Source organism: Bombina bombina, chromosome 1, assembly GCF_027579735.1.
Source record: "Bombina bombina isolate aBomBom1 chromosome 1, aBomBom1.pri, whole genome shotgun sequence".
NCBI lineage: Eukaryota > Metazoa > Chordata > Amphibia > Anura > Bombinatoridae > Bombina > Bombina bombina.
Genome location: NC_069499.1, coordinates 691,110,200 through 691,132,240, shown reverse-complemented (window position 1 = coordinate 691,132,240; position 22,041 = coordinate 691,110,200).

Sequence of the window (22,041 nt, the reverse complement as noted above, 5' to 3'; positions counted from 1 at the left end):
ACTCAGCCACAGCGGCTGTCATTGTAAATTACACTCTGTCTGAATATTTCACTTTACACAAGGGGTCAAGACAGGGATGCCCATTGTCCCATTACCTGTTTAACTTGGCACTAGAGCCTCTTGCTATACAACTCAGGAAAGAATTGGATGGGATCAGGATAAATTTTTTTTTTTTTTTTTTTACCAATTTTGATAAAAAAACAGGATCTCAACGCATTTAAACAAGCATGCACACAATTTTTGTGGGGTAAGAAAAGAAGGGCAATATCATATAAAAAACTCTCATTATTTAGAAGAGAAGGAGGACTTGCATTACCGGATATAGAGACTTATAATCTAATTTGTATTGGGGAGATTGCATTAGATTGGTTAACGGGGTCAAGACAGGGATGCCCATTGTCACCTTACCTGTTTAACTTGGCACTAGAGCCTCTTGCTATACAACTCAGGAAAGAATTGGATGGGATCAGGATAGGCAAAAGGAGAGTAACAACACTATTATATGCTGATGATTTGCTAGTATTAATTTCCAACACAAAAAAGAATATACCAGTCCTAACTGAAATATTACAAGATTTTGGGGCCTTTACAGGTTACAAAGTCAACTCTTTAAAATCAGAAATTTACTGGCTGAATAAAAATAAGAAATCAGTGCAATCTTCTCCATTCAAGGAAGCAAAATAATTTTTTGTCTATCTGGGTATTAAATTGTCGATTAACTTTAGAGAATGGTATGACTTTAATTATCCTCCAATTTTCCTCAAAATAAAACATGATATGGAGAAATGGGCAAAATTTAAGCTTACCTTAACTGGTAAAATTAATTTAATAAAAATGCTGCTGTTTCCTAAACTGTTATACCTAATGCAAAATTTACCAATTTTGATAAAAAAGCAGGATCTCAACGCATTTAAACAAGCATGCACACAATTTTTGTGGGGTAAGAAAAGAAGGGCAATATCATATAAAAAACTCTCATTATTTAGAAGAGAAGGAGGACTTGCATTATCGGATATAGAGACTTATGATCTAATTTGTATTGGGGAGATTGCATTAGATTGGTTAGCAGGAACGGATTACTATGCAGTATTACCCATGGAAGAAATCTTGATATACCCATATTCGCTTGGTGCCCTCCTTCATACCCCTATTGATAAATGTCCATATAAGATTAGATGTTTCCCCGCTATACAGATGGTAATTAGGGCATAGCAAAAAATACTCAGGCAGTTAGATATGGCTGTGCCATATTCCAAATATCTCCCTATTCAAGGAAATCCTAACTTTATACCAGGATTAGAATCTAAGATTTTCAAAAAATGGGCACTGAAAGGACTCAAGAAGGTTATACAATTGATAGATAAAGAGTCAAGGGTTTGCAAATCCTTTGCCCAAATTAAGCAGGAATTTGAGCTAACAAATAGAGAATTCTATGCCTATTTAAAGATAAGGCATTATGCAGAATTATATAGAGACAGAGACATGGGATAAACTAGAACCTGCTATAACCCTTTTTAAGGCAGGTAGGTATAGCATCTCAGCTATCTACAAAATAATAATTGCTACCTATGGCCAGAGTAATATACAAAGATTAGCAGATATTTGGCAGGTTGCAGCAGAAAGAATTCAGGAAAATTTTAATCTCGTAAATAGAACAACAATCGCCTCCTCCTGGAGGGAATCACATTCAAAAGTCATAAATAGAACATATATTACACCCCAGGTGAAGGCCAGATGGGATAAAACCTTGGCACGTTGTTACAAATGTAAAACTATAAATGCAGATTTAGAGCATTGTCTCTGGAGTTGCAATAAAATTAAAAAATTCTGGTATAAAATAACAAACTGGGCTAGCAAAATGAATCAAAGTAATATACACTTTAAGGACAAGCATGTCTTTTTTTTTTAATAGGACAGGAAGAGTCCCCGTATAAAAATATTCGTCAATTAAATTTGCTAATTATTACGGGAAGATTATTGATTTTGAAATATTGGAAATCTAAGAGAGTCCCAAGCCTGAAGGAATTTATACAAAAACTCAAAAATCAACTAATATTGGAACAAATGGATAAGTATAAATTATTAGTTTCCCTGAAGAAATACAAAAGCAAATAATCTCACCATTTAGGGGTACTATCTATATGGAAACGGCCATTGCAAATAGGGAATACCCTGATTAATAGAGAGTTTTTGGGAGGGAGAGAGGGAGAGAGGAGAGTGGAGACGGAGGGGTTTTCCCCTTTTTTTTTGTTGTTTACGTTTATTTTTATGTTTTAATACATCAAGAAAACTATCATTAGATATGCAAACAATTTTTTTTAATTTATATTTGAAAGTACTAGTATTGTTAACAATAATATTCTCTGCTTAGATAGTAAATATATGTATGTTAATTATAAGTTAGAGTATTTAATATATTTGACTATATGTCTAAGGTCAGGCATAAATTATTTTACAACATCTAATATGTCGAATTCATTGATATCAATATTAGTACTATTTGTCTCTTGCTTGTATAGATGTATATTGAGATATTGTTAATAATGAAGTTGAAGGAAATGTTTGTAAAATATTTACAGAGTACTGCCTGTTATTGTATCTAGCTCAATGAAATTGTATACTGAAATGGTCAATAAATATATAAAAAAAAAAATTAAAAAAAAAAGAGAAGCCAGAGACAATACCATTAGGGTTATGCATTTGACAGAATACTTGACTGCACACAATTTCCCATCTGCCCTGGTGTCTACGGACGCAGAAAAGGTCTTTGACCGACTGAACTGGACTTTTCTCAAACAGACATTTATTTGGAGAATTAATGATAAAAAGGATCTTCCATTTATACAAAAAAAAACATTGACTAAGGTTAGAATTAATGGAGTACTTTCCCATAGTTTTTAAATTGTGAATAGTACTAGGCAGGGATGCCCTCTTTCCCCGGCGCTGTTCATATTGACCATGGAATCCCTAGCCATACATATACAATATAATAAAACTAATAAAGGAATCGCAGTAGGCCCAAACAAATACAAAATTGCCTTGTCCACGGACAATGTCATAGTCACAGTAACTTCCCCAACAACCTTTTTACCAGCATTGTTACATGAATTTGTAACTTTTGGGAAATTATCAAACTTTCTTATTAATCAACAAAAATCAGAAGTAATGAGCATTTCCTTACCTCAAAAGGAAATCCCTTCCCTCAAAACAGTCTGCCCATACAAAATACAAACATCTTCTTAAAAATAGCTAGGAGTCAAGCTGTCCCCACCCATTTCACAATTATTTGATCTAAACTACAAACCACTCCTGCAAGCTACCCAACAAACTCTCCTCTTATGGCAAGATAAACCCCTTTCATGGTGGGGTAGAACTCAAGCAATCAAAATAACAATCTTGCCTAGAATCCTATATATTCTACAGACCGTTCCAATATCCCTCCCTTAAACATATACCCAGCAGCTCCAATGGTGCATAAACTCCTTCATTAATACAACAACTATGTATAGACCAACAAAAGATGAAGGCATGGGAGTACAAAATGAAACCTACTATAAGGCAATAGTACTTCAGATAATGTACGACCGGCACACAAAAGTAGAAGCAAAATCCTGGGTCTCACTAGACTCACAGATTTTGAAAACACCATCCCCCGGTTCTCTTTGTTGGACTCCAAAAATTCACAGACCTTACCATGCCACAAATCAGTACTATGCAGACACATATTCAATAATTAAGACCACATAATAGCGAATACCATAGGAATCTCCAAAAAAACATCCCCACTAACGCTAATCTCCCCAAACATGGAGTTCCTGGGGGTTATGAACTCATAGGTAGGGTAGGCAAAATATTAGAAACCCCAGAATCTGTTCCTTTTCTCTCCCTCCTAGACCAAGGGAAGTTAAAACCACAAAAAAACCTACAGAACATCTGAAATGGAGACTTTACTTAGTGGTTCAAATACTATCAAATCCACCATTTCCTACACAACACAAACCTAAAACCTGACCTCATCAGACCACTTACACCATATGAACAACTTTGCATTACACCTGCTTCACCTAAAGGATCCTTATCTATGTCCAAGCGAATCATAGACTCTGCATCTTCCACATCAGTTCTAACACATGTTACACAATGGCATAAAGAGCTTCATAACACATTGGAAGCCCAAGATTGGAAACAGATCTATATTAATACTAGTAAATCTTCCACATCAACATGCTTATTGGAACTAAACTTTAAACTCCTACTAAGATGGTATTTGACCCCAGCTAGGCTACATAAGTTTTACCCAACATCCTCACCAATGTGTTGGAGAGGTTGTAATATGAAAGGTACTATGATACACATGTGGTGGAAATGCCCCAAAATAACTCCCTTCTGGAGTGAAATAGAACTCACATTCAAAAAACTACTTGGCACAGATTTTGTCCTAACGGTAGAAATAACCCTACTCAACAAGAGCCCTCCAAGTAAATGCAAAATACGTAATACCCTTTTACAGATGGGAGTAAATAGCGCTAGATTACTGATTGCTACACATTGGAAATCCCCACAACTCCCCACCAAAACCCTATGGACCCAAAAAATAAATGATATCTTACCCCTGGAACAATACTGATACTACAGAACTAACAGGCTTTCCCTTTACGCAGAAAAAGAAGTCCTCTCCAATAACACCACACACACTACTCTTTAACCAACAGCCTAACGAATACAGTCCTTAATAATTCAGAGGGTAACAAGATTTTTACTCTAAAGTTTGACATACTGATGTCCATATCTTATACACCTTAGATATAGAAGAAAAAAGAATGATCATAATTATTAACTAAAGCCATATTCTTTATTATCTAGTAATGTTTACTGATTGTACAAAAGTCACTAGACCTACAAGTATGAACAACTGTAATTAATAATGCCATATTTCATAATGACTTGTTTTACATCTTGTATATGGAAAAATCCAATAAAAATATGTATAAAAAAAGATGATACTAATATGGAAATCACAAATGAAAACACAGATGGTATATACACAGTTTTTAAGTTTAGCTATGTTTAGTACAGTGATTCAGACCAATCCCAGGACAGCTGTTTCGTGGTTATTGCCACTCCTCAGCTGGGAGTAGGTTGAATCACTGCTTGATAAAGTTGTTTTCTGGGGGAAAAACAACAGCAATTTAAAATATGGGGAGGCAAAAAGTGAGTTTAAAATCCACCACTAAATCCAAAATGTAGAGAAAATAACTCATTGTGTAAACCATGGTCTGAATCACTGTACTAACCCTAGCTAAGCTTAAAAGCTGTGTAATGAGGCGATGCAATGGCGTAAAGGGAAGTCTGCCTTAAAAAGCAGGCTAGAAGTAAAAAAGTGAGTCATTGTGAGCCTCATTTGCATATCTCATCCAGAATCCTTTGCTGCATTGGAAACTGTGTAATCAGAGAGTTTCTGGGAAAAAAGCAAGTCTTCTGACTTGTCTAGATTTGTAAATGGTTTACACAGAGAGTTATTTTCTCTACATTTTGGATTTAGTGGAGGATTTTAAACTCACTTTTTGCCTCCCCATATTTTAAATTGCTGTTGTTTTTGCCCCAGAAAACCACTTTATCAAGCAGTGATTCAACCTACTCCCAGCTGATGAGTGGCAATAACCACAAAACAGCTGTCCTGGGATTGGTCTGAATCACTGTACTAACCCTAGCTAAATTAAAAGCTGTGTAATGCGGCGATGCTATGGCATAAAGGGAAGTCTGCCTTAAAAAGCAGGCTAAAAGTAAAAAAGTGAGTCATTGTGAACCTCATTTGCATATCTCACCCAGAATCCTTTGCTGCATTGGAAACAGTGTAATCAGAGAGTTTCTGGGATAAAAGCAAGTCTTCTGACTTGTCTAGATTTGTAAATGGTTTACACAACGAGTTATTTTCTCTCTCTCTCTCTCTCTCTCTCTCTCTCTCTATATATATATATATATTCTATATATATAATATATATATATATATATATTTATATATATATAATATATATAATATATATATATATATATATATATATATATATATATATATATATATATATATATATATAGTAAAAAACAGATCACACTCCAGACATTCAGTAGTAACAACCCTGGGTGCAGCAAAAATAGGTATCAATAATCATTGAGCAATGTGACTCCAAAGGAATATTTTTTCAATTTTGTCACTTTAATTGTGAACGTTTTCGGACCACTAGGTCCATCCTCAGACAAAAAAGTGTGCAAACCTAAACTTACCCTCCACTATACTTATGAACAGTGTTGAAAATGCCGGTCTCCACGCTCTCCCGGGTAGACATGCCCCTCACTGTGAAGTCATCATCCCGGGCAACGTGGGGCCGTAACAATTTAGAATGACAAAAAAGGGGATCAACAACATTACAGAGCATATAGATGAAATATAAAAGCAAATATGACAAGCTATCTATAAAATACACAAATCGCTCTGAAAAAAGTCATACTGCACCTCAAGCATTGCCATGTCAACCAAATAAACAAAAAAAGGAGGTGCGTGACTGGCATATTATACGCCAATGAGAACAGCTTGTGCATTAATACTGTAAGACAGAGAGATGTGTCAGAACAGCAGCGATCTCAAAAAAGACAGTATAATGTGCAGAAATAACTACACCATAAGTCACAATGAACATTATCTAAATGTTATCACAATATCTACTGCAGGTCCCACCACGAACAGTAGTGATGCTCCCCCTACTTCACAACTGTTGCCTAGGCAACCAAGTATACCGCAGCTCAACAAACCGTAGCTGTCACATCAATGTATACTCGTGATGGAGGAGCATCAGTAACAGGCATGAAAGATCGGTTAGTGGATAATAAAAGAAACATGCAGTGGATAGTAAACAGAACAGATCGTGCAAGCTTGCAGTGCTACCTGATGTTTAATAGTCAGCCATGTAGGGGTTGTAATGACAACCAAAGTAAACGGCTAAACCAAACAGAGCTATATAAGCTAAAAATGAGACATCAACATTAGAAAGCACAGCATGACCTCATCAAAGGAAGGACAAGCAACATATTAGGCATTGTGGTTACCAATCTAATATAGAAAAATCGTAAAAACAACATAATCAAAAACAGAAATATACCAGGTAAATAGTGAACAGCAAAAAAACAATAAACTTATTTAGAAGCAAAATTGCTCTCGGATATCCCATCCATGTGGAATAGCACAAGCAGCATAAATAGTCATGTCCCATGCAGATGGTAGGGGGGGACGTGACCAATAATCGTGTATTTGAGATCCATCACACTGTGTTGAAGTTGCTGAAAGTGCCGAGCCACTTGTACTTTGAATCTTTGTTGCTTCTACTTACCCTTCCATCTGCATGGGATATGAGGTTTGTAAACCTCACATTTTGTATACTTGGCCACCTATGTTTCACTTGGCTATTTATGCTGCTTGTCGTATTTTGCTTTTATATTTCATCTATATGCTCTGTAATGTTGTGGATCCTCGGGAGAGCGTGGAGACCGGCATTTTCAACACCACGTATGGTGGAGGGTAAGTCTAGGTTTGCACACTTTTCTGTCTGAGGTCCAAAAACGTTCACAATTAAAGTGACAAAATTGAAAAAATATTCATTTGGAGTGCACTTTGCTCATTGATTATATATATATATATATATATTATATATATATATATATATATATATTATATAATATATATATATTGAGAGAAAAGAAAATGAATAGGCGCATACAAAGAGTATCTACAAATTCCAACCTAAAGCATATAATAGGGTGAACAGAGAGAAAATTATAATTATAAATGCATCATCCAATATATCGATATGTGATGAATGTCTGCATTGTAAATATATATATATAAAGATGCACATAAATAATAAATAATAATTAAGAGGTTAAAACTCTAATGCCAAAATGAATGGAATTAAAATGACTAAAATAACACTCAGCATAACAGGTGGGAATAGTAGCATCCACCCTATTGAAAAAAGTTCAAATAAAAGTCCCGAACTGTTTACTCTGAAAACATATTCACTTACAGAGAACCTCAATCTGATAAGGTAAGTGCCGCACACGATATGGACAAACTCTCAGTTGTCGTATTCCCAGTGATCTTGCTTCAGTCCTTCCTGCATATGGTAGGCTCCCCTTTACATCTGTCTTTAACTTGAATCATATAAGCAAAGTTTCTTGCAGCCCAGCAACTGGTTAAACCTAATGAAACAATCTATATTTTGTAATCCAAAGTCCAGTAACAGACGTCTGCATACATAAATATATATGTACATATATATATATATATATATATATGCATATACACCTATCCTCACCTGGAAGAGGTTGTATTTGTTTTCCATTACCTTTTTTGCCGTCTTTGCAATAAGCCTGTTGTTACTATCAGGCACTCATGTTTAACGCTAGCTGACATAGGAGGACGCTTTCACCTCAAACCTGTCAGCTGTTTTATAAATAACGGTACAGCTTTTGTATGAGCTCACATGTTGCAATTGCATGAAAAAAGATATCTATACCATCACAGATAACATTTGTGGAACTTTTGTTTCTTTGGGACGTTTTATTTCACTTAGATTTCCCATGCTTTTTTCATTTCTTGACTTGTTTTATGCAACATTGATAATGTCATTATATTGTACCCGTTTATCATGAGTTTATTGATATTTTTTAGGTCTTCCACTGCAGTGGCATATTTAGGTTCAGTATTACTTGCAAAATGTGTTACATATTAATTGGACCATCTGTGTGTGAGCCTCTGTTTGAAACAATGTTTCAGTTTTCCTTCTACGTATTAGATTAAGAGAAGTCTTTTTGAGTGCTGCAATGCCCTACTTTCAACATAGCATCTCGTATAGCTCTGCTGTGTATAACATATATTTACTTATATAAATATATTTGAATTATTATTACATTTCTGGGGTCTGCACCAGGACCTGGTCTAGCTAGCGCTATCCGGGTTTGTACTATTGTTTCAGGCAGTTTACCTGTAAGTGATAATAAAGGTGCCTGACTATTATATTTCTCTCCCTGATTCTTTATTAACTTACATATATACATGTATATACATATATATACATATATATACACACACACACACATATATATATATATATATATATATATATATATATATTATATATATATATAAAAATCCAATAGTACCAGCACTCGCTATTAAATTGCAGCGTCGGGGTGCTCCCAAGTTTTAAGTATGCATAAGAGGTTCCAGTGAACAGAGGCACTCGCCGTTATGGTGAACAAAAGTGTTTTTATTCTATCACATCAGAATAAACGTTTTCGGGCGATAATGCCCGTCATCAGACTCCTGTGAAAACAAACAGTGTAAATTTGTTATTACCTGGCCAGGGCCTAAATAGACCATGAGCTGCCCGGGATGCCACCAGCCCCTCCGCTGCCGCACCGGAAAACCGGAAGTGACGCGTGAGCGTCTGATGTCACACGTTGGAAGCCGTAGCGCCCGGACCACTCCTGGCAGGAAACAAAAAAAGTTATTACAAGAAGTGCATATAACATCGATTACTCAGATTAACATGGTGTATAAGTGAAAAAGTGACTTAATCCAGTGGGATAATTTTATGTGATTGGGAAATATGTGTATACTCAATAGTGTAAATTACTATAAGAAATAATGTGGAAATTAAAGGTTAAAAAGTCTGTAGGAGGGCTATTGGGTGACAGGTTATCTCCTCGTTATCAGCCAATGTCCCTTATATGTAGGGCTAAAACATTATATAAATGAATAATGCTCTATAATGGGAGCAATCGTATAAGTGCCCCATATGTGTTGGCAATTTACTAAATCTTGGTGTCATCATGGTACTGGTAGTTATTACTTCACAGTAGTGAAGAGCAGTGTAGTGATAATATATACTGTCTGGTTAGTACAGTTTACAGATAACTACGCCAATCTAGATGGGTATTTAAACCCCCTGGAGTCATGGTACCCAATTCGAAAGTCCATTTTGCTTCCAACTGTAGCAGTCTTCTGCCCCTATCACCCCCTCTGGGAGGGGGGTACATGGTCAATAAGGGTATATTTTAAGTCCTTAACTTTATGACCTGTTTGCGCAAAATGTCGGGAAACTGGTTGCTCAGATGTCCCCTTTTCTATAGCCGTCCTTATTGATGACCTGTGATTGGCCATTCTGGTACGCAGGTCATCTTCTGTTTTCCCCACGTAAAATATACCACATACACAATGTAGGAGGTAAACCACATGTGTAGTGGTACATGTCATCCGATGTTTGTGTTGATATTTTTTCTTTTTATAGGGGTGTGTGAAATAGGTTCCTGTAATGAGAGCACTGCAGGTAGTACATCCCAGACACCTGAAACAGCCTGTTTTTTGCTAGGTTTTTGAATGGAAGAGTATTGAGTACGGACAATACTCTTCCATTCAAAAGCCTAGCACTACCTAGTATTGGTTACAAAAGAGCTAAGTCACTCAAGGACTATCTTGTACATACTGACCCGACACATAACTATGAAAAAAGAACCTGGCTGAATAAAAATAAAAAAACAGGCTGTTTCAGGTGTCTGGGATGTACTACCTGCAGTGCTCTCATTACAGGAACCTATTTCACACACCCCTATAAAAAGAAAAAATATCAACACAAACATCGGATGACATGTACCACTACACATGTGGTTTACCTCCTACATTGTGTATGTGGTATATTTTACATGGGGAAAACAGAAGATGACCTGCATACCAGAATGGCCAATCACAGGTCATCAATAAGGACGGCTATAGAAAAGGGGACATCTGAGCAACCAGTTGCCCGACATTTTGCGCAAACAGGTCATACAGTTAAGGACTTAAAATATACCCTTATTGGCCATGTACCCCCCTCTCCCAGAGGGGGTGATAGGGCAGAAGACTGCTACAGTTGGAAGCAAAATGGACTTTCGAATTGGGTACCATGACTCCAGGGGTTTAAATACCCATCTAGATTGGCGTAGTTATCTGTAAACTGTACTAACCAGACAGTATATATTATCACTACACTGCTCTTCACTACTGTAATAACTACCAGTACCATGATGACACCAAGATTTAGTAAACTGCCAACACATATGGGGCACTTATACGATTGCTCCCATTATAGAGCATTATTCATTTATTTAATGTTTTAGCCCTACATATAAGGGACATTGGCTGATAACGAGGAGATAACCTGTCACCCAATAGCCCTCCTACAGACTTTTTAACCTTTAATTTCCACATTATTTCTTATAGTAATTTACACTATTGAGTATACACATATTTCCCAATCACATAAAATTATACCATCGATGTTATATGCACTTCTTGTAATAACTTTTTTTGTTTCCTGCCAGGAGTGGTCCGGGCGCTACGGCTTCCAACGTGTGACGTCAGACGCTCATGCGTCACTTCCGGTTTTCCGGTGCGGCAGCGGAAGGGCTGGTGGCGTCCCGGGCAGCTCATGGTCTATTTAGGCCCTTGCCAGGTAATAACAAATTTACACTGTTTGTTTTCACAGGAGTCTGATGACGGGCATTATCGCCCGAAAACGTTTATTCTGATGTGATAGAATAAAAACACTTTTGTTCACCATAACGGCGAGTGCCTCTGTTTACTGGAACCTCTTATGCATATATATATATATATATATATATATATATATATATATACATATATATATATATATATTACACATATATAAATTGTATATATATAATATATAATACATATAAAAAGGTAAAGAAGAAGTAAAGAAGACAGCACTGGCTGGGCTTAAGGAATAGCAATAGTAGCTTTTATTTACGTGACGTTTCGGGAAAAGCTCCCCTTCATCAGACCAACAATGAAATGTGACAAGCAAACATTTATACCCTCTAAGACCCCCCCCCCCCCCAGTGAACAGAAATTGTGCCAAAAATGGTTGTCAAGGCAACCATCTAATGTTTACACCAAAATACATACAAACATAGATACAAGTTGATTAGTATCAAATACACTGTATCACACCCTGAAAAACACAAATCAATCCTAGTGAACATATAACATTAATAGGTATATAAGACAGCAAAAACAAAAGACAAAAATTGCAGAGGCATGCATGGGGGGGGGCAAGAAGTTCTAAAAATTAAAAAAAAAAAAGTTAAAAATGTTTGTTGTTGTGCGGCAGCGGGGCTGAAGGGGGAACTCCCGGGCCCGGCCGCAGTCGCAACCATTGCATCACCGTTAGTTATGCCCCTGTGAACCATCTATTATCTGAATCTTATTGAGTTGAAATTATATAATTTCCAAATAAGGAAATTATTTAATAATATAGCATTTTAGATTTACAAACAGTATTCAATCATTTTACTTTTATATTTTATATTTTAAAATCGTTGTTACCTGTACCTCTGCCGACACCAGTTTCAGGAGTGCTGGTCCTTATATCTGGAATAATATCGGCTGAGGACATGGTGTGGCTAGTTGTGGAGGTACTTTGAATAAATTGCCCATATTGGACTGCACTAGCTGGCTTTGACGTGGATAATCATGTCGATGGTCCTAATGTAGCGGCGTCATTGCTATCCCTACATGTCACAGATTGAGGATAAGCTGTTTAAACAAAAAAAAAAAATGTTTATATAGACTGTATATATTTTTTAAAAAGGACAGTCAACTAAAATTTAAAATTGTATCTATTAGACCATGGAATTTAATATAATTAAACTGTAATTCATATGGCAATATGTAAGCCCTTAATGCACACCCTTTTATTTTCATGCATTCATAAAATATTTGAAAGCTAGACAATGGTAAGCTCATGTTGTGATTACTTTTATCACCAATTTAGCTTTGTTCTCTTAGTATTCTTCTGTTGGAAGCTAAACCTAGGTAGGCTCATATGCTAATTTCATAGACTTGAAGGCTGCCTCTAATCTGAATACGTTATGACAGTTTTCACCACTAGAGAGCATTAGTTCATGTGTTTCATATAGATAAAATAGATCAAATTGAGCTCATGCACGTAAAGTTATCTAGGAGTCAGCACTGACCTTCTAAAATGCAAGTATGTCAAAAGAACTGAAATAAGGGGGCAGTTTGCAGAGGCTTAGATACAAGGTAATTACAGAGTTAAAATGTGTACTATTATAACTGTGTTCTTTATGCAAAACTGGGGAATTGTAATAAAGGGATTATCTATCTTTTTAATCAACAATAATTCTGGTGTTGACTGCCCCTTTAAACACTTGTTTGCTAAAATGTAAGTCAGTCAGAAGCTGCAAAACATGTAAATACAGGTATACCCTGCTCATACAGCGGGTTAGGGACCGTAGCCCCGCTGTAAAGTGAAAACCGCCTTAAAGTGGAAAAGGCAGTTTTAGCTTTCTTTTCACTTGCCAGTGTGTTTAAAAACTTAAAAACATGTTTTAACTAACTTATATTAGGTGTACAATAGCGCTAAGTTTAGTTTAACACTCGCACAGCACAGTATTCAATAAATACTGTACCTGTAAAATAGTGACAATCACTGTAGTACAATTTGCAAGAGTATAGCACTGAGACACAGATTGCACTGTAATGCTGTAAACAGAGTGAACTAAGCATAATAAAATGGTGCCAGTCACTTTTCTTGCAATCTCATGATGATTACAGCACTGTTTTAAAATCCTTGGAGGTTGAATTTCAGCTCCACAAAGCGCTGTATGTATTAGCGAAGCGCTGTAAAGTGAAGCGCTGTAAAGTGAGGTATACCTGTATAGTATTTGAAATTCAGACATTCTATCAAAGACAGACAATGGTTGGTCATGTGTGACAGATAACATTCTGATCAACCCTATGGAAGTATTTTTCAGGAAGCACTTACTAAAATGTCCAAAAAAATTACATATGTGGTCAGTCAGGATAGGCGGACAAACAAGCTAATCAAAAATATTTTAAAAATAGATCATTCCCTAATAAGTGGTACATAAAGAAAGGTGGAATGTGTAATAACGGTACTATTTATAAAGTAAAGAAAAACATTTGGAGTACAATTCAAATTTTTAAGATAGTTTGAATGTGACAAATTGAAACTGCGTCATTTAATCAGCACAAGATAGACCTATATGTGGGACAAAGCAAACTGTCACCAAATAACATGAGTTTTCATACATGTAGGCAAAAGAAAAAAATGTCTAAATTAATAGTACAAGATAGAAGCTGAAATACATTTACATATACTATTTCAAATGTATAGACTTCATAGAATTAATAAATAATTATACCTCTCAGATCACTGTCCTCCTCTGGTTGCCACATGCAGAATTTTTTACTTTTGCCAATTTTGCTTTGGTGAATTGTACCTCTTCTTTATATGGTCAGCGTCTTTTTTTTTACTGGACCCTGGCACTTAAAAGCATCAAATTATACGCTGCCAGAAACTTATTTTTCTATGATGTGAAGTTTGCTTTGCACGACAACCGAATAAACTACTCATAAGAGTCCAATACCATATCAACAAGAACCAGATTCTGCTGGTGTGAGAAGTGTGGATTCTTGGATTTGGATGTGTGTGAATCCTGTCCTGAACTAGCCCCTACTTATTTTGGAGTCACAATATATAAGGACATCAAGCCTTCGAAATAATAGATATTCTGACTCAGATGACATAAAGTTTCCTTTATATAGTGCTGAATGCACTTCCTGCGACAAATATGACGACACATTGCAGTCACGTGTGCAAAACTGACTGAAAAGTTCTACAGAATAATAGTACATTTAAAATGTCACTACTAGAAACAAATTATTTCTCCAAACAAGAGGCACAGCAATCAGTACCCCATGTGCCCCTTCATATGCAAATGTATTTATTACTCATTTAGAAAAATTACATGAATTTCTCTACAGTTGAATCATAAACAATTTCAATATCAGACTTACATATCATGTTAGTCAGACTAATAGCATTTTATAGGCAGAGTAAATGAGTATATGATTATACACTTCACCTATGTAGCACGTGTGAACAAATCTATTAGTAGATACTAGAGAGTTATGTAAAACTCTAGTAGATCTATCAAGCAATCCTGTTAGTTGTTAATAGAAGTTTATTCAAATACTAATAGGTTGTTATAATGTGATTTAAGCAGGGTTGTTCATATACTTGGGATTCTTAGCAATTGATACTGAATATACAAGATGTGATTATGAAATGAATAACAACACTGAAAGCTCAATCTATAAAAAAAAATCCCCATTTTTTAAAGGTATAAGAATAAAATGTATCTTTTACTCTTTCGATTTATAGTGTAATTTGTATAGGGAGTCAAGGCCAGAGTGCTACAGGTTAATTATTTTGTTAGTGTAAGTAAGATGTCTGTGAAATTCATGCATTCAGTACTATTTATGTAATTTTATGTAATATACATACGAAATATATAAGAAAAAGATTTGAGTAAAGGGATGTGTCAATAACTTTATTTTATATTTTTATGTTTAGTTTTCATAGGTATACAGCTCTGTATTGTGCCAGTCTTATACATATATATGATGCTTTATATTCAATATTGAAATTGTTTCTACATAATTTTAAAGCTATCACTATTTTTAAACAAAATAAATTACCTCTGTTGAGGTAAAGCAGTATACTGACCTAATATAGGCATGGTGAAAAAAGCACTGCAAAAGTAAAAAAAACAAATATATAAAAATGTGCAAATTGTTAAATTTCTATTAAAGTAACAGTCTACACTAAAATTGATATTGTTTAAAAAGATAGATAATGCCTTTACTACCCATTCCCCAATCCACCAGCTTTGCACAACCAACACTGATATATTACTATACTTAAAAAACATTTAAATCTCTACATTTCTGCCTTTTTCTAAGCCACTACCAGACAGCCTCTTATCTCATGCTTTTTTTTTTTTTTTTTAAACAACAGGGCCGTATAAATAACATTGTGTTCACGCCCAAGGAGTTATTTAAGATTTGGCACAACACTGTACTAATGTAAATAGATAGTAAAAAACGTTCTGATCAGGGGGCTGTAATCACAGAGGTTAAAAATTATATTAATAAACTGTGTTGGTTATGCAAATCTGGGGAATGGGTTATAAAGGGATTTTCTATATTTTTAAACAGTAAAAATTCTATTGTAGACTGTCCCTTTAAGCATACATTAAAAACCGGTTATCTGGGAACAAAATGATTACGTTAAAATGATTGTTGTTATTGATAACTTTCCTTTTTTTTTCCCTAAACATTAATACTACATAAAAATATGCTTGACAACATGATTGTAAGGCAATATGTTGCATCCAAGCCATTTAAAGATTTTTTTTGCATCCAAAAAAGGATCTTTAACTAGAATACAATCAACAAAGTGAGGCTGCTGCTTGCTGTTTGTACTCCAGTATATGGTATGTAAGTGTTTTAGGCTTTCTATGACTTTATATTATATACTTATATACCTGTCTATTAAAAATGATTAAGCCTTCAATGTGATTGAATACAATTAAGGTAATTCCTAAACATAATCATATTATTATTTTTGTAGCTTTTCTAATCCCAAATGTTCTCTCTACATCAAATATCTTCAATAGAAATGTGATTATGCTTAAAGGGTCAATATGTTTAAAAATTTTTTTACATGCTAGACTATCAACAGCTCTGCTAATTAGATCAGCTGCATTTTCCACTCAGGACCAGCAGTGCACTGCAGGTCTTGAGCGTTACTTCTACAGTGTGTTAACACATTAGGAAGCATGTAATTGTTTGACTATAATGGCCCCTTTAAAAGGATAGTAAAGTCCAAATTAAACTTTCATGATTTAAATAATTGATTTATGTAATTTTAAACAACGTTCCAATGTACTTTTATCATCAAATTTGCTTTGTTCTTTTCGGTATTCTTAGTTGAAAGCTAAACCTAGGTAGGCTCATATGCTAATTCTAAGCCCTTGAAGGCCACCTCTTATCTAAATACATTTGACAGTTTTTTGCAGCTAGAGGGTGTTAGTTCATGTGTGTTCACATATAGATAACATTGTGCTCATGCCCGTGGAGTCAACACTAATTGCCTGAAATGCAAGTCAGTCAAAAGAAACTTAAATAAGGGGGGGCAGCCTGCAGAAGCTTAGATACAAGGTAATCACATAGGTAAAAAGTATATTAATAATATATTAATGTTGGTTATGCAAAACTGGGGAATGGTAAATAAAGGGATTATCAATATTTTTAAACAATAACATTTTGGTGTTTACTGTCCCTTTAAACATGATATAAAGTCAATTAAAATTCTATTTTAAACCTGCTAATTCTTAGATTTCTAGATTCCCCTATTGCAAAGTACTAGTTATGTACTACATACATAGCAAATCTATTTGGCTCTTTTAAATATTATTAATTTAATTTATATTTTCATATGTAAGTAATTTAAACCTATTTATTTTTTTTAATAATACTTGGTCAACAAGTTTGTCTAGCCCTGACCAGGCCAGGCTCCCTTAACAATACATAAGCCATCCCTCTAAATGATGTAATAAAACAAAACTGATTTCCTAACTGTTATGTGCATATAAATATTACATATTACAGGCATGGGTATATGACTTATGAAATGTTAAAAACCAAACTTATTGTGGCTTGAGATAAACTGCAATTAAATTAAAATATTTACCACATAAATGTTAAAAACCAAACTATCTGGCTTGAGATAAACTGCAATAATTAAAAATATTTACCACATAAATGCACTTAAATAACAAGTACTAAGTACATACTTTCTAAAAAAATAATTCAAGGTGAAATTAAAGATATTTTTCAATAAAAAAAATCATGCAGAATAAAATATGTTGTATTTTATGATGCTGTAACATTGGTGCATTAACAAACAGTGGGTATGTACTCTGCCTTTGGTAAAGTCTATTTATTGGTTCATTGACCACTCCATATTCTCAATTTTTAAACACCATAAAATCAACTAAACTGCATTACATTTTACATCATTGATTTTTACAAAGTTTCATTCAATGGTGCAAGCTTAGCATTTCCCCATCTAATATAACACAGATGACTCCTTGCTGAAGGAGAAGAATTAGCCGATAATATTTAGAAAATGATATGTGTTGTTTTAATATGAATATATTTAACAATATTGTTCTATGTTTTCATTTGCTTCCATTTTGTTTTTTTAGTTTTGGTAAAGACTGTAACTCTATTTGGAATAATAAGCATATACTTTACTAATATATAGGACAGGAAACTATTATGAAGAACAGATATTTGGATACAATTTATTTCTAAAATATGTGTCTAAATGTTTTCCATGGAAAAAAGACATTGTTTTCAGTCCATGACAAATTTAAATCTATAGCTTTTAAAGGGACATGGAAATATCATTTTTTCCATGTTGGTGATAAGGGAGTATTATATTAATGATCTCCTATCTTAAATAAGATCATTTAGTTAAACTAGATTTTTTGATTAAAAGTTGTTCCTGTGCATGATAAAAAATAGTTTTATTCATGCAAAACATGTGATGGTGTGTCCATACAAAGTAATATATCTGGGTTAAACTCACTCTTTCAGTGCCGCTGCACATCGCTAAACTCAGCGGCTCCTTCAATAAGGTGACGTTTGCACCTCCTAAACCAATAGCCATGCGTGTCAACTAACAGTGTTCTGTATGCATGCACAGCTATTGGTTTAGAGATTGCAAGCGGCACCTCATTGGTGGGAAGACCAATGTGCCGTGGGCAGCCAGAGCCAATAAATTTAGTTATGTGCGGAGACGCATTCAGGGTGGTTTAGCATCCTTTTTTTTTTTTTTGTTTTTTTTATTATTTTTTTTTTTTATTAGTTTGTTTTGTACAGAATGTTTACTAGTACATCAACCACCTGCAAGTGGTTGTAAAATCAACAGAATGCAAGTGACATATGACACAATTTACTGTTGTAACTCTCACAAAAAATGTCTCCCTTATTACCCCAAGGCTTTATTTTCTTCTCATAAAAGCTGTAATCCTGGGGGTTCATGAGTCTTAATATAACAGAACTGAAAATGTGTGGGTTTACCCCCAGTGTCTTTGAGATTGAGCAAAAGGCTCTAAAATCTCTATTGAATACGGAAAGTTACGTATAACTGCAAATAGTAAAGCTTTGTCACATGTGATTTAGTTATATATAACAATTTCATAACAATAAACTAATAAACTATGTTATTAATAGCCTGAAAAATAAAAGAAAGAAAGAGGAAATAAAAGAAGTCTCACTGTGCTTTGTATTATTTGTTCGTCGCATTAGTGATGAGGTAGAATATTACTCATATGAACCGCTGTGTGTGGTTGTATACTCTGACCCTATATTGCTTGCCTACCACCGTAAGTGTAAGATTCCCATAAGAAACTGCATATCGTGGAATAAAGACAATTGGCCTAGTTTAAAATAATAAAATCTTTCCAATGTCAGATTCTTGTCAACTAGGTGTTTCCATTCTGATATGGTTGGTGTTCGCACTGATTTCCACATTTTTGGAATCAGTTGATTGGCTGAATTGAGGCATGATTTGAAATAAATGTTTTCTTATTTTGCATGCAATAGGGGGTGGGTGACTAAGCATAATTATGTCTGGGTCGGGTGAGATGTGTGTGCTTAAACTTTATTGATGTCCCTAAAGACCTTTGACCAGAATTCTTTAATATAAGTGCATTCCCACCAAATGTGTGAGATATGACCCTCCCTCAAACATCCTCTCCAGCAAGTGCCCGGGGACTTTTTGTAGATATGTTTGATTCTAGCTGGGGTCATATACCATCTCATAAATATTTTGATGTTTGTTTCTTTTGCTTGGGCTGAATGCCCTAAATGGGAGAGATTCGTGAATCTTCGGAGCCAAGTTTTTGGAGTGGTATTGGTGTTGAGTTCCCTATCCCATCGTTTGGTGTATGTTGGGAGATGCGGGAAAGTATTAGACAAAATGAGTTTATATAGTTTAGATATCACGCGGGTTATTTCCTTTTTAGGAATACAAAGTTGCTCAAATATCGAGAGGGGCCGTGTGAGGTCTTTTTTGCATTTATGTGAAGTTATGTAATGCCTTAGTTGGTGAATCCTGAACCAAGAGGACAGAAAAGGGTGCCCCAGTGCTTCAAGTTGTTGTTTAGATTTGATATTATTAGCGCTATCTGTTAGTAAGTATATGGGAAGGTGTTGTATAAGATCCAAATGGGGACCTTGTTCCAAAGACATGCCAGGTTTAAATTCTGGGTTATTTAAGAGAGTAGTAAGTGGGGAGTACCTGGAGGAGATTTTGTTCTGTGGAGTACATAGTTTCCTCCAATCTGACCAGGTTTCATTAGTAATTGAGGAGGATGATATAGAGAATGTAGTAAAGAATGCTGGATTCCAGCTTATAATACTCAGGTCATGTGATGTGGTCAAGGCATTTTCAATTTGTATCCATCTTCTGGAATTAGGTCCCTCAAATTTACACCAGTCTGAGATCCTTTGTAAGGAAATTGCCAATTTATATGAGAGCAAGTGTGGAACACCCAGGCCTCCTTCAGAGGGGATTTGGAATAATGTATTTTTATTAATTCGTGGAGGCCTATGTCTCCAGATGTAATCATTTATTATTTTTTGTAATGTAACGAGGTCTCTTTGGATACCAGCTATTGGGACTGTCTGAAGGATGTATAAAATCTTCGGTAGTAGTGTCATTTTAGTAACCTGAATTCTACCTAACCAGGATATGTTTTTTGGGAGCCAGGAGCTAGTGAGGGTCTGAAGTTCTGCGATTAACCCACCATAGTTATATTTGTGTAAGTCCGATTTATCTGGGGTTATGTGTATCCCGAGGTATTTTAAGTATTTCATCTGTTGTTTGAGGGGGCATGTTGTCTTTAAAGTGTCCAGGGAATGTTGGGAAAGGTTAATAGGTAAGTATTCCGATTTGGTCATGTTCACCGAAAAGTTAGACACAGCTCCAAATTGTGTCAGTTCCGAGATAGCTAATTCTAGAGAGGGGAGTGGGTCGGTGAGTGTCAAGAGAATATCGTCAGCGTATATAGCTAATTTATGTGACTGATCTTCTATATCTATCCCTTTAATTTGGGTGTTCAATCTTATTTTAATAGCTAACGGTTCCAATGAAAGAATAAAAAGGATTGGGGAGAGAGGACAACCCTGTCTAGAACCATTCCGTATTTCGAATGGATCTGAGAGAGTGCCATTTATTTTAATCTGGGCTGACGGGGTTAGCATCCTTTTTTTACATATCTGATCACATAAACTTAAATTTATTTTTAGTGATGGTAAATCCGAGCATTTGTTAAATACTCAGATTTATCATCACTTTAATTGCTGCAGTTTAAGATGCATTAAATGTCACTTAAACCAGCAGTGTATTGTAATTTTTGTCTCCCCTTAAATGAGCTCCCAATTTTCTATTTTACCTTATGGAGTGTATGAAATTGTTTACAAATAGCTTCTTTATCTTTATTTTATTATTTGAAATAGCTGATTTTGCATGCTGTATCACCACCTATACTGAATATTTCAGTACTAAGCTATGGTTATAGAAAAATTATGTAAACAAAAAGGTTTAGATAAAATCATGCTTCCAGTGGTGGTTGTGACAGAGAAATACTAAAACATTTGTTTTCCATTGTTCTCTCTGAGTATTGTTTTTCTAATAACGGTGAGAAATAAGATAAGAGGACTTTGTGTGAATAGGTAAAGATAAGGAGGTCTGCTCTTCCAGCAAGCTCAGCTCATCCTATTGCATTGTGGTTTCAATTAGCAGAAACTGCTATTTTACAGGCAGTGCAGAATTATTAGGCAAATGAGTATTTTGACCACATCATCCTCTTTATGCATGTTGTCTTACTCCAAGCTGTATAGGCTTGAAAGCCTACTACCAATTAAGCATATTAGGTGATGTGCATCTCTGTAATGAGAAGGGTGTGTGGTCTAATGACATCAACACCCCTATATCAGGTGTGCATAATTATTAGGCAACTTGA